This window comes from Gopherus evgoodei, chromosome 8 (assembly GCF_007399415.2).
Source record: "Gopherus evgoodei ecotype Sinaloan lineage chromosome 8, rGopEvg1_v1.p, whole genome shotgun sequence".
NCBI lineage: Eukaryota > Metazoa > Chordata > Testudines > Testudinidae > Gopherus > Gopherus evgoodei.
The window spans coordinates 33,795,139-33,809,889 of NC_044329.1; the positions used below are offsets into that span (position 1 = coordinate 33,795,139).

Sequence of the window (14,751 nt, forward strand, 5' to 3'; positions counted from 1 at the left end):
CAGAAGGATTCCTAGGATTATCCCTGGTGAAAAATCACTCTGCATACAGCGTTGAAAGGAACGCGGACAGTGCCAACATATCTAGCAACTTCTGTAAATGAACATTTGTAGACTGTCTAACTGCTGATATATGTATAGCAGAGGTGAAGACCAGATCTTAGATACTGGCTCAGAAGTCACCACCTTTACTGAGTCGCATTTTGAAAAATATTTGAAGGACAAGGAGCTGACCATGCGCAGCACATGGTTTGTACCTATAACAGCAGTTAATGGACTGGCAATCCCAATGGTGGGATGCCTCGAAGCTGATATAGAATACATGGGCCAGACACTGCCAAGAAAATGCATCTTCATCCTGAAAGACAAAGCCTCTGAAGGGAGCCATATAGGAGAAGGAGTCCTAGGGATTCTAGGAATGAACATCATTAGTGAGCTGAAGGAGCTACTGTTGCCAGGGGAAGAAGCCAGGGGGATGAACCATCATGGGCACTCTAAGAGGAATGCTGTGCTGAGTAGAATACTGGCTCGAGTGGAGAAAGAGACATTCCCTTGGGCCCTGCGGGGCAGATTGGAAATGTTAAAGTGGGCAGAGGATAGTTATTCCTCGTCAGAGAGGGAAGATTCTTGATTAATATTGCTGGGTACCAGGAAATACCAATGGATATCAAGCTCTTGTAGAGCCTACATCTGGGGCAAGCCTACCTAATAGGCTCCAGCCAGCCAACGTACTGACTAATGCCATCAAAAGAAGAGTATCAGTGAGTCTTCTAAACTCAAATGCAAAGGCCGTGGAGTTGCATCCTCGAAACAGAACTGCAGAGTTGCACAGGCCTGGGGAGGTGGCTCCTCAGGTGAAGGCAACATTTGAAGAGAATGGAAATGAGCTATGGATGACAAGGAGGGAGAAGGGAGGATGAGTAACTTTCCTCAAAAAAGATGTGGTGGGAGACTGCCAGTTCCAGTTCAAGTGGCGCTCAAAGGGGTGATTCTTGTGCAGGTGGTTAACTTAAGGGCATTGCAGAGAAGCATCAAGAAATCTTTTCTAAGGATGCGGTGACCAGTTTCGATGACTGGATTAAAGGTTTCCATGACAGGCCAAAGACAGACAGCAAAGTTGCTCTCAGTACAACTAAAGACACAGCCCAAAGTAGGAAAAGGATGTACGATCGCAAGTCCAGTGGGGCTGTCATCAGACCTGGTAGTAGTATAAGGGGACTACCATCAATCCAATGTAGGCCCTGCCCCATATCTCTCAGGCCCTGCCCATCTGACACCCTCAGATCCGCCCTGGGGGTATTACTTCTAGGGTCAAGACAGACATATGACCAGAAGCATATGTGTCATGTGATCACTCTAAGAACTCCTCCCACCATCATCTACCAATCAGGATGGGATTTACCCCCTGTAGGACTGCCCAGAGAGGAGATTTGACCAATCGGGAGGTGTTCCTGGGTAGGGTGAGCCATCCGGAAGTGGGTCAGGTGACCCCTTTAAGAACTCCTCCCACCACCCTCTACCAATCAGGATGGGTTTTCCCCCAATAGGACCATCTGAGAGGAAATTTGACTAATTAGGGGGAGTTCCAGGGCAGGGTGACTCACCTAGAAGAGAGTTGTGTGACCCCTTGAAGAGCTCCCCCTATCACCCTCTACCAATCAGAGCACAGCACCACCCCTGAAAGTTCCAGTGCCGTGCAGAAGAGTCCATTTTGTTCCAAGAACATGTGTTTTAGAAACCATGGATACCCTGAGAGGAAACACTGACTCCTTCACTGGGGTAAATGAACAATTACTGGGGTGTAATGGGGTTAGGAACTGACCCAGGGTTGCGTAAATCTAAAAACAAGCAGTGGGAGGTGGGCTTACACTGTTTCTTTTCTGAAAATCTCTTGACAGCTCAACAATGCCTTTCTAGAGGCCTTTGAGAACTTACACAGTTATAGCCCTGTGGGAGTAAATCTATCAAGCTTCAGTTGTTTTTGCTCGTGTCTGAGACACAGATCTCTAGAGTAAAACCCAGAAAAGGACAAAATGGAAGAATGAACATGCTCAGACTCCCTAATGGTAGGGGTCATGGAGTCCAAGCAGCCAAAAAGCACAGTAAAACTTTGAATAGAAGACAGGTAACTGCTTGGCTTTCAGACCAGGGCGCTTACGCTTTACACAAACCAGCTCAAATATATTTTAAAAGAAACAAGACCACTGTTTCAGATGTGGATGCGCAGCGACAGGCAGATTTGGTGGATATACACCAGTTCTCCAAACACAACAGTGGTTTTAAGTACATCTTAACAGTGGAAGACATTCTATCAAAATATGTCTGGGCCTAAGACCTAAAAGACAAGATGGGTGGTGAAGTATCCAAGGCCTTTAAAGTTATTTTCAGCTAATGTTGTGTGCCTCTAAAATTACAAAATGATCAGGGGAAAGAATTTTTAAACAAACCTTCAAGCAAATTGTTAAAGTGGAATGGCGTTCACCATTTTGTTACTAATACTGAAGTCAAAGCAGGGATTGTGGAGCAATTTAGCAGAACTTTAAAAACTAGGCTGTGGAAATATTTTACAGGCCATAACACCTTTCGCTACATCAACGTGTTACCTGACTTTATAAAGAGTTACAACCAGAGCTTTCACTGAACAATACATACCAGACCAGCTGATGTTAACCCTTCAAATTCTCTGAAGGTATGGAAAGTGGTTTATGGAGATGGTTTTAAAATAAAACTGGTTGTTGCCCCTTTTAGAAAAGGCAACCACGTGAGACTATCAAAAACCAAAGGAGCTTTTGAAAAAGGTTATGAACAAATGTTTACCAATTAGATATTCATAGTGGATGAAGCCTTAACCCAGGGCCAGAGACCTGTATACCAGTTAAAAGATTATGAAGGTGAGATGGTTACTGGATCTTTTTACCCTGAAGAATTACAAAAAGTAAACCCCAAACGAGACAGGCTTTACAGGACTGAAAAAGTTCCAGTGGAGAAAGGAAAAGGGAGAAAAAAGCCGCTACAGGTGAAATGGTTGGGGTGGCCCAATAAGTTTAATAGCTGGGTGGAAGCTTCTCAACTCCGTGACATTTAGACGTGAACAAAAACAATTCCTGCTGCAAAGAAAGAGAGAGAGAGAAAGGGAGAGAGAAAGAGAGTCATGAGCAACAGTGGGTTTTACATCACTTTGCCTAGCAAGGCCAGCTCTGGGTTTTTTCCCCAAAACACCAGCTCGAACTTTACAATATGGCTAAGTAAGCCTTTGGATCTCCTGGGGGGTGCCTGGGAGGTGGGGTTAGAAATACAATCCCTGCAGAGCTGGAACACTACCAATGAAGACACCCCTTTCAAAATCACTTTTGGAGGTCTGGCATGGAGTTTCATCCTATGATGAGGTTATTACTCGTCCTTACCCGAATTACTGGATCATATAAACAATACCATGGCTTATCATCCCAGACCGCCTGAGGTGGCCATGATCTATGACCCTGGGGGTAGAAAAGTTAGACTTAAATCCACCAATTTTACTTATATGTTTTCTACTGGCAGGGAGCTAACTAACATTCTGGGTTTGGGCCCCAAGTGCAGTGTCCAAAAATTCCCCTTCTCGGCAGACATCACAGGGAGTTTCAACTCCTTGTATTTATACATGGATATAGTAGAATACCAGTTTGTGGGGGACTTTTCCGTTCCCCTATTACGCTGCGTCGCCATCTGAGGAAGGAACAATGAGTTTGTCACCATCACCTATGGTAAACCTCATTATGTCCCTGTCAGTAAACACCACTTCAACACTATCACCACTGAAATAAAGACAGAATAGAGATGTCTCATTTCGCTTTGGCAAGGTAATTGTCAAGCTGCACTGCATTCCCAGAGAGAGCAAAGTTTTTAAAAAGCAAAGCGCTATGGTGACCCTAAAAAATTACGGTAACCCCACCATCTCTTGCAACTATTACAAACCCCAGGCTGGATATGCCCTTCCTGGATATGATGGGGCGCCCATGATGTAGGGGGCCGGCATGGGCGGAATATTCCATAGCCTCTTTCAAAAAGCCGTACTGCTTTTGAGGAGAGCTCTAGAGATTATTAAGCCCCATGTAAAAACCACCACTGAAAACATAGCTAGCAACGTGGTAGGCCATGTTTCCCTCGCTGTTCTGAAGAAGGTGGGGAGTCCAGCTGCACAGGACGGATTAGGGCTGATGTACATAAAAACAAGGAAGAGAAAGAAATGTGTCACACCCACGATGCACTGGTGCCCTGAAACCCTTTAAAAGAAGGGCTTTGATGCGCAGGGCTGGCCATAAGCGAAAGTCCAAGAGAAGCCTGGCGAAAAGAGGCTCTCTCTACCTGGTAAAGGGATATATTTTATCAACATGGTTTTGTTCACTGCGGGTCTGAAGAGTGTACTAAATCTGAACTAGACTTGTTGCAAATAGCCCCTATGCAGACCAGCATCGGGAAAAGCATCTACATCAAGGTGCCACCTCTATCGGCCATTACGGAGGCTGCCCTACTGACTTCTTTATAGCAGGGAATGGCATAGATTATATGGATTTAAACAACATGCTACTGTACCTTTGTTGCAAGATTGTAAAAGGAGACTTAACTGAACTCACCGGAGATACTGAGGTGGGCCTGGTGAATTACCCAATGGCGTCTATTTTCAGTCAGTTGGATGTCACGCTGGGAGACCACCCCATAAGCCAAAGCAACAACTGTTATCATTACAGGGCTTTTATAGAATTGGTGCTCAATTACAGCAATGACACCCTTGCCACACAATTTTCCGCCAGCGTGTTTTACAAAGACCCTGACGGACAACACGAAGAAATGGAGTTGGATGGCAGGAATCTAGGGTTTTTGAGGCGGGCAAAGCTGATGGCCCTGAGCAGGATGGTAGAGCTGTTGGGTCATCTACACAGCAACCTGTTTTTTCAAGAAAAACTTTTGTTGAACGGAGTGGATGTGAAAATTAAACTGACGTGCAGTAAAGATGCCTTCTGTTTAATGGGCAGTGTGGCCTAAGACTTTAAACTGCCCATTGTATCAGCGTCCCTTTCTGTGAAGAAAGTACGGGTGGCCCCGGGCATCCGTCTGCGGCATGCGGAGGCCCTTCTTACCACTAATGCTAAATACCCATTGTCCATGTGGGAATGAAAGTGTTTAGCACCCCGCAGACATCAGGGTCAGTAAACAGGAGAACCTGTTCTTGGGACAGTTACCCAAAGTGCTTGTCCTAGAGTTTGTGGATGATGATACTTTTAGTGGAATTTATGCTAAAAAACCCTTTCATTTTAAACATTACAATATTAATTTTCTGGTATGTGGATGGCGAACAGATAGCAACCAAGCCTCTGCAACCAGACTTGAGGCCGGACACTGCATGAGAGAGTACATGAATCTGGTACAGACAGCTGGTAAATACATGATAGATCGTTCTCTATTAATCGACCGTGAGGAGTTTGCACAGGGTTACAGCTTGTTTGCCTTTGACCTATCTCCTGACCAGGAATGCACCGATCACTATTCCCTGATAAAACTAAGAACTTGAGAGCAGAAATATGTTTTGGGAAGGCTTTGACAGTCCCTGTCAATATGATTATGTATGGGGTTTTTGACAATGTCACAGAGATAAATCAGAGGAGAAACGTTCTGTTTGACTGCATGAGAATATGGACACTGTGTAGCTCTCAAGTGTCTTATCAGTGGACCCTTACACTAAAGATAATTTTATAGATGCGTTTTCTTGCGATTGGCTCCCTGGTGGCAAGCTGTCTCAGAGACCCCTAGGATTGGTGGTCAACACGCATCTGCACACCAACTGGGTGAACACTGGCTCACCTTGTATCTGGCCGAGCATAACCGTGCAGAGTTTTTTTGACTCATACGAGCATCCTCTGAACAGTATGTTGTTTCCTAGAAGCATTATGAATTTTTTAAACAAAAATCCCACCGACATTTTGTTTCACACTAGACAATAACAAGACCCCCGCTCCGTCACCTGTGACTATCAGAGAATGTTTTTCTTACATCACTGTAGCAAGGGTTTATCTTTTGATGAGATTTTAAAATTGTATTCTAACGACTTAGTGCAAAACAACCAGATGGTGATGAATTTTATAAAAAATATAAAATTTAAATTCTCAGGAATGCCTAGCCTTTCTCAAAGTATGTTTAACAGACCCAGACATGCAATGACTTTCATAGCCATGTTACCCAATAAAGCACGCCAGGTGAGGGGTTTAAAGACAATTGATGTTTGGTGTGGTTTTTTTTTAACAATTCCCAATTCAGAAAAAGTATATGTAGATTCTGTGTCAAAAGTATGTTTCCTTTTAGGATATTGAGTGCTATTTCTGAGATGGCTGCTACTATATCATTAGAGGCCGAACATACTATAGCCAGCCAGTCTGGAGGGAAAAGACTGGTTTTTAGTCTATAAGCTTCTGGTATGGAAGCATTTAAATCCACCAGCAGGTAGCCATAAGGTCTTTTGGTAGCATCCTCAACAGCTTCTAGAAAGAACTGCGCTTTGCTGGAGTACATTTGCCGAGCCAGCATAGCGATTTGTAATTTATCCCTAGGGTTTTTGAACAGAACCATGTACTTTGTGTTTAGGTTATTTGTGCAACCTTTTTTTCCCTGACAAAATACATTCTGAACTATATACATAGAGCACGTACTTGGTAAAGGCTTTCTTGATTTCATTGCTTTCAGAAGCAGAGTTCATCAGATCGTCTACGATAATCATATTTACTTTATTGGTAGGAAACAAATTATCATCATCAAAAGCTTTGGGCAGCCCCTCAACAAAATTGATAAAGGGATATTTACCGAGCAGTTCTTTATACAGAGGTTGCCAGAAACTGTAACCCACACAATGTTCTCAGGCATAATAGACAAAGTTCATTTGGCATTATCCCACACATTTTTGATAAAATAACTTTTCTTGCAGTTGCTAGGCCCTGCGAGAATTGCAGAAAAGGTGTGTTTCCACCTTGTATCCATTTTTAAACCCTTCTCTGAGGACCCTCTTGTTGTAAATGACTTTCTGCGTTTTCTTAAGGGTCTTTGTCTCTATTTGCCACTGAGTTTTGTTACTTATGATAGAGGGCTGCTGCACCTCTATGTTTTTTGGAGTGTTCTCTTCCAGGCCGTGCTGTAGTCCAGGATTAGATCTTTCAAACTGTCAAAGTTGATCTTTTCACAGGTTGCTACGTTCAGGGTAATCCCTTTGACTTTCCTACAAGCCTTTCCTCTCAACAGCTTGTACTCATATGTTTTTGGACCAGCTGACACAAACTTGGTGATGTTTTGATCTGGTGGGATCTTGCTTGTGAGGTCCCCTAAATAATCCCCCAGAAGAGGATTCCAGTCTCCTTCCCTTTTTACAAATATCACTGAGACAGTGCTGTGGTACAGGCACCACTCTTGCACCTGTCTAGCAGGTTGTATAGTTCTAAGCAGACATAAGCGGTGGTGAAACATTGGTATTGCCAGAGACTGAGTAGGGTCTTTTGGATGCTTCCAAGAGAGGCATGCTGTTTCATCATCGATAAACTCACAGGATAAAACCTTGTAATTAGGGGAAAACAGGTACTTAAAGAGTTTGTCAGAGTTTCTCACAATTCTGTTGTTGGGTAGATTTGTTCTTTGGCCGAATTTACCCCACAGAGAATTTAAAAACAGTTTAGCGATTTGGCGCTTAGTGGGGTTCAGTGTGATCTCATGTTGGTGTAAACACATGCCTTCTTTCTGGTAGAAATCATTAATATTCTTATTTTGTTTTTCTTTATCTGTGCAGCAGCTGGGATACTCTGAAACCTGTTATTTCTGGTGGAGGTGTAATTTTATGTACTTTGAAAAGAGTTTGTCAGATTTTTCTTCAAAATGCCAGATTTCATAGATTTTAGCCACCGCATACCTCTTTGATATGGCCATGTTCAATTCCACGGTGCACCAAATCCCCAGGATGGCTCTCTCCTCATCAGCAGGGGTGCACGTCTCCCGCTGCTCAGTTTCTGCACAGGTTCAGAATAGGAGTAACATATGTTTGCCACCCACCCTGACAGGTAACAAAGGGAACAAGAGGCCTTGGGGGGGGTACACTTTAACTTTCACAATTCCAAAATAATTTGTGAGGGGTCCAAATTTGTCAAGAACTATATTGGAGTGTCTGATAGGGCATTCTTTGGTTTTGTTTACAAAAGGGTACAGGCTACTAAAATCATAACAGTGGATTTCTTCACCAGGGTTAGGTTTGTAATATAGGCGGATAGCATTAGTCCTCTCCGCAAAAAGAGCATCCCTAGGCACGAAAGGCTGAGGCAGCTGGTCTTAGTGTAAGAAATCTGCAAGCTCCCTGTCTGTTTCTATCATCACCTCCCACTCGTGTTCCCGGAGGGTCTTCCCACATAACCAAGTCTTTTCAGATAGTTGGTCTTGAGCTGCGTTTTGTAATAAAGAAACCCAAAAGTTGTCCCTGTCATAGGTTTCTGTGCTTTTTCACAATAACAGGTGACACAGCCATGGAAAAAACACCCATTAAACTCAAAGACTGTGTGTACCCCATCAACAATGGTGTAACCATCTAGAAACTAGGGGCCTACCAGTAATTCCCCACCCTGTAAATGTTACCAAATTTACCCATTACTTTGGGGTATGCTCATTTATTAGGGTTACTCTTTGGAGAGTGGTTCTGTAATTCTATCAATGTACTGCTGGAATCACTTGTGTTTTCACATGGAGCTCTACTTCTGCAAGTTCCCTCCCAATGGAGTTATCCTGCAGGACCTAGGATCCCCAGGGCTGGGTTCTTCCAGCCCCAGAATCAGATGAACACACACATACATTAACAGATCACATCTGAGAGGACTGGGTTAATCAGCACTCCCAAGCTGACCCCTTATATGTCCCTGGACTCAGCAGGCTGGGTCAAACAGCACCTCCAAGCTCTCACTCTCACATGCCCTGGGCAATGCACAGGAAAAGAGTACACCTGAGGAAGATGGGTCTAGTAGCGCTTTCAATTTGCCACCTTTATATGCCCCTGGACTCATCAGGCTGGGTCAAGCAGCACTTCCAAGCTTCCACCCTCATATGCTCCAGGTTCAGCATGTCTCTATCCCCACTTTCACGTTATGATTGTTCTGGTAGTAACCCACTTGATGAGCAAACCCCACAGGATTTTTGGAATGCAGAGATGTTTAGCTTAGACATGAGGAACGTTGTTGCAGAGTGAACGAGGAAGCCAAAAAACACCCATGGAGAGGAGGGGGGGCAGAGAGAGAGAGAGAGAGAAGCAACCAGCTTAACCATGAAAGTTATTTATTGCCGGGAAATAACCATAGGGGAGCCAAAAAGAAAAAACAGTTATAATATTAAATCTAACTTAAATTTGATTATAAAAGTCAGGTCTAGAAAACTATAACAGATCACACAAGTCAGGGCCAGAAGATTATACCGAGACACAGAGGGAGAGAAAGAGAGAGAGAGAGAGCTGGGTTCTCACCATTCCGTGAAGCTTGAATCGATCAGGGGTCCCAGGTGGTGGTGGTAGCTGAGGGTCCGGAGTGCTGAAGACAGGCAGAACCCCCAGCACGATCAGTCAGGAGAAGATGAAGTCCCAATGGAACTGATGCAGATTTTGGATCCAGGCATCAGAGCACTTACTTGAGCATGGGTAGGGGTTTTTGTAGACAAAGAACTATGGTTCAAGGGAGAACACTAGATTTGTTTATGGGTAAACTGATGGCTCAAGGGAGTATGCTAAAGTGTTTTGTTCAGGCTAGACAATAGGAACTGATCATTCCTGGCTATGAGCAGTGTTCCTTCGAGGGAGCTCACAATGCAATTAGGCATCTTCACTATTTTGGATACCAATAAAGGATTTATTACTAGAATTGGTCTGATAACTACTGAGCTTGGTGTGTGCAGATGTGGATTCATTAACATCTGGAGCGGAGATCCCCCAACATGCAGTGCTTCCCTGCTTTTCTGGTCCCATAGTTCCGTGGGGTTCTTGCCTTGGGATCTCTGTTCTCCATTCTGTATGCTAATGGAGATGGCTCCCTGTCCGTCTCCAATACAAAGGAGGCTAGGGGAGTTTCCTTAATCCTGTCACCCTTGTCCAGAGGGGTTTAGTGTGTCTCCCACTGCCTTTTCATTGCTTTTTGTAAGTCTTTTTTCTGATTGGCTTAGGTTCAAGCAGAGGCTTGTGGGGGGAAGGTCTTTCGTGAGTCAGACAGGCTGGGTACTGTGCTCTGGTTCCCCAAGAACACAGAGCTGATAGGTAACATAAAGCATACCATATCTGTATATTTTCTTTGTGAGCAGTATACAACAGCCACTGAATAGAGAGGGTTGAATATCTCTTTTTGTGCCTGTGATAGTTGTCTGGAGGGAGAAGAGTTACTGTGTTAGGCTGCAAAAACATAAACCTGTACATAGCCATGCAGACAGATGCCAGTGTTATGTACCAGAAAGGATCTATACACAATTTTACCTCTGTGAATTTACCAGGACCTCTCTCTACAATATCTCCCATTCAGGACCAGCGCTAGGGGTTTTAGCACCCTAAGCGCACGGGAATTTTGCTGCCCGGCGCTCTGGTCCCGTGGCTCCAGTGGAGCTTCTGCAGTCGTGGGTGCGGACGGTCGGCTGCTCCGCGGCTCCGGTGGAGCTGCCACAGTCGTGCCTGCGGGAGGTCCACCGGAGCCACGCGAGCAGCCAACCATCCGCAGGCATGACTGCGGCAGCTCCACCAGAGCCGTGGATCAGTGGACCCTCCGCAGGCACGACTGCGATAGGTCCACCGGAGCCGCCTGCTGCCCCCTCCGGCAAAACGCCGCCCACCAATAATCCTGGCGCCCTAGGCGATTGCCTAGGCCACCTAAATGAAAGCACTGGCCCTGCTCCCATTTCTCTTAAATTTTCATGATCTCTTCTCTGTACAGGATACAGACCCGTCTCAAAATGTTGACATCCTGCTGACAATAATATGCAAGCTCTTTCTGCAAATCAAACATTTCATATCTGTTGTCCCGATACCAGTCAAGAAATTCTGCTTTCTCCCTAGGCAACATGCTGTCTACGCCATAGTGCTCTGCCCTGGGCATAGGCCCCATGTAATTTTGGTTTTCTAAAAGTGTTAAGAAAATGTGTGAAATATCCTTTGCAACCTTCAAACTTCATCGCCTGTGGGAGCTTGCTAAATTTCATGGGCAAGAAGTTTAAAGAGTCTATAAAACAAATGCCATGGGCCTTAACTTTCACACAGATTAGTTTACTACCCTGAGTTATCAGTTCTGTGCACATCTTTTCCTTCAGTAACTGTCTAACAGCGAAGTACGCATTGTAACCTTTGGAATTGTGCTCTAGGAACGTGTAGTCCTGGAACTTTTTGCCAATAAAGGTCTTAACAAAGGTAGAAAGACACCCATCGACCTTAAATTCCCAGGATTTTTCCGGCTTTAGGGACATAGCAAAAATGTAATTGGCACATGCAACCCCATTTCCTGCGTGCATTCAAATTAATAAAAAAATATACTTTTCCAATGATTCTAGCTTTCTAATGCTATCCATAAAACACAGGTGGCTGTCTACATCACCAGTGATCAAACCCTGACACTGCTTACAATGCCTCCCTTTACACCTGTGCCCCTTGTCCATGTAAGACTGACACTTATCGCACAAAGTTTTAGACAGGCATTCTACTTGTTTTTCAATGCACAGTTGATGTGGCTGTCTAAACACTCTTTGGAGCGACAATACAGTCTACAGCTAAGACACCTCATCTGCATGCCCACACTGTCTGAGCACATCGCATTCAAGCAGAGGCAGCAACAATGCCTGCAAGAGTTGTTGTGACTGTATACCCTTGAACCCTTGAAGCATTTCAGTTTTGGGCTAGACCCTTGTTTATTTTTATAAATATATTATTTTAATGACTTTGAGTTGCTAGAAAGAGTGACCCACAGTATTCAACCAACACCTGAGGTTTTATTGAAACTGTCCAATAGAGTTCTACAAACTCTTGGGATTATATTTAATCTGTGCAATAGCGTCTACGAACTCCAGAGGTTTTATTTAATTTAATATTAATCAGAGTTCATCATCCCCACCCACCCACTTCCCTTACTGTGGGTGTACACCCATCAGACTTAATTATTGATCATTAATACATTTAACTCTGATGACAACGAGGGTAATCATATCTAGACCGATAGACTCAATAGAGTCACCCTTGCTATTCAGTGTGGGTGTGGTTAAAGCATCAGCTCAACAGTGTGAGTCAGCTCTATTGTATTCAAACATGTCTCAGACATCCCTGCTTTATATAGAAGCTTTTTTTTGGCTTTTATTTTAAATGCTTTTGGGGGGGGGTCCTCCACAAGGTTCTATTACAGCGTTTTGCTGTAAATGGGTCTCTTTTGCACAGACACAAGAGCTAGTTTCTCACAAACTATATTTGTATTTAAAAGATGTACAGCCCCTTGAAAACAAACCAAGATGCTCCATCAAAACTTTTATCTTACTTAAGGGGCACACAGACCTTCTAACAGAAACACAGATAGTCACAAAGCCCTTTTCAATAGATATTTTTATTTACAGCTAACAAGTTTTATATTGCATCTTTGTCCCCTCACCATTCTCTAACTTAATCCTTTTAGATTTCTTGCAAATAGTCTTAATGGTTCTGTAACTTTTTGTGCGGCCCAGAAGGTCAATATAACGCTGTAAGCAGGCATCCTCTGTTTTGGTCATTTTCTTTAAAACACTGTCAGGGTCTCAACCGAATTGCACAGCATTTACCGAGGTCACCCCTTGTGCTACATTTTCTTGGGTTAGGCACAGACATTGCAAAGCATAACCTATGGCAATAACAGTGTTTAACAACCTTCTATGTGTCTATGACACAGCCCTCACAGTCTTCAAAAAGCTTTTCCCTAAGGCAGTGATTAAGGACAGCATAAACAGCAACACGTACAATAGACCGCATGACTTTTTTACGCTCATGACGTAACACTGGCTCAGTTAGTTCCATGCCAAGCCTCCTCTTTAAATCCATATAGCCCCCACTGCTTGTGTTTAGATTTATTCAACCCGGTGTCAGTTCCTAAACCCATTACATCCCATCCTCAACTGTCACTTCCTAATCATTCACTTATCTGGGCGACCTCTTTTCCATTCACCTTCTCCACCGGTGACTCCCACGAGCCATGGTCACCTTCCTCCTCTAGCGAGGTGGCCAATGAGAGGCCGTCATGCTCGTCTGTCTTCCTCACTAGTGGTTGGGTTTCTGGGTTGGGTTCTGGCATATCCATCAATGGCTGGGCCAAAGGACTCCCCTCAGTGGCTCCGTCCTCCTCCTCAGAACTATCACTGATGTAGCACTTTCTCTGCAGGTAGTTAAAGGCCCCTGGAGCTAAAACAAAGTCTGAAGTTCTCAAGGGGGTGGTGAAGGAGTCCATGTTTCCTGTCAGCATTTCCACGATTTCTAAAACACACACTCTTGGAATGAAATGGCCTCTTCCATGCAGTGCTGAAACTTCTGGGGGTAGTGCTGCACTCTGATTGGTAGAAGGTGGTAGGGGCAGCTCTCTGACGGGTCACACAAACCTCTTCTGAGTGGGTCACCCCACCCTGGAACTCCCACCGATTGGTCAAATCTGCTTTCAGGGAGGTCCTCTGCAGCTGAAGCCCACCCTGATTGGTAGAGGGCAGAGGGAGGAGTTCTTAGAGAGTTCACACGACCCTCTTCTGGGCAGGTCACCCATCCTGGAACTCCCCTGATGGTTCAAATCAACTCTCAGGGAGGTCCAATCGGAGGCAAAACCCAACCTGATTGGGTAGAGAGTGGTGGGAGAAGTTCTTAGAGGGGTCATATGGCCCACTTCTGAACAAATCACCCCACCCTGGAACACCCCGATTGGTCAAATCTCCTCTTGGGGAGGTCCTATGGGGTGGTGAAACCCATCCTGATTGGTAGAGGGCAGCGGGAAGAGTTCTAAGAGGGGTCACATGTCTCTCTTGACCCCAGAAGTAATACCTCCAGGGGGTGGGTCTTAGGGTGACAGGTGAGCGGGGCCTGAGAACTCAGGGGGAGAACCTATGTTTGATTAATGGTAGGCCCCATCTACTACTCCTGGTGACTGTACACCAGTTCATGACCAAAGACATCGTAGACATAATAAAATACAGGACAAATGGGACTCAAATCCCCACACTGTGGTCACCCACAACAATCCTGAAGTATTAGTTTACACACTCCAGCCTGAACTAGGAGGTCCTTGGAGTGTAGTACAGAGGGACCAGCTAAGGGACCACCCGAGGTACTGGTGTGAATATTGTGGCAGTGGCAGAATTTTAGCAAGGGGGAATGTAAGGGGAATGTTGGCCCCTTACTAAAACTCAGGGTTGTGGTTTTTTTGGTTGGCTAGCTCCCAGTACCAAAAGAAAAGCAGAAGGGTCTATGGGAAATCAGGACCCTGAGACTGACAGTTCCTAGGAGCAATGAGAGAGGTCTATGCTCCAGGTTAGCTTGATTGACAGAGCAGGCAGGCTAATGGAGTCAGAATGCCATAGGGGTCCCTCCCGTCCTCTGTATGAGCTGGAATTGCCTGGAACAGAGTAGGGCCAAGCTAAGGCGAGAGCAGGGACCCAAGCTGAGCTGGGGAGCAGGGCCACACTGACCAGAGGAGCCAGAGAAGCGTTCCAGGGAGCTGTGTTGGAGGCAGAGCAGCATCAGTGCTGAGG

At 44.9% G+C, this 14,751-nt stretch overlaps 1 long non-coding RNA gene across 1 annotated transcript; it reads left to right on the top strand.

The window, feature by feature from the left end:
- Nucleotides 1-1,326: 1,326 nt before the first annotated feature.
- LOC115656899 lies at nt 1,327-9,661 on the top strand. Its single transcript, XR_004001782.1, has 3 exons — nt 1,327-1,337; nt 2,860-2,863; nt 9,480-9,661. It is a non-coding gene; the product is annotated as an uncharacterized LOC115656899 (long non-coding RNA).
- Nucleotides 9,662-14,751: the final 5,090 nt, after the last annotated feature.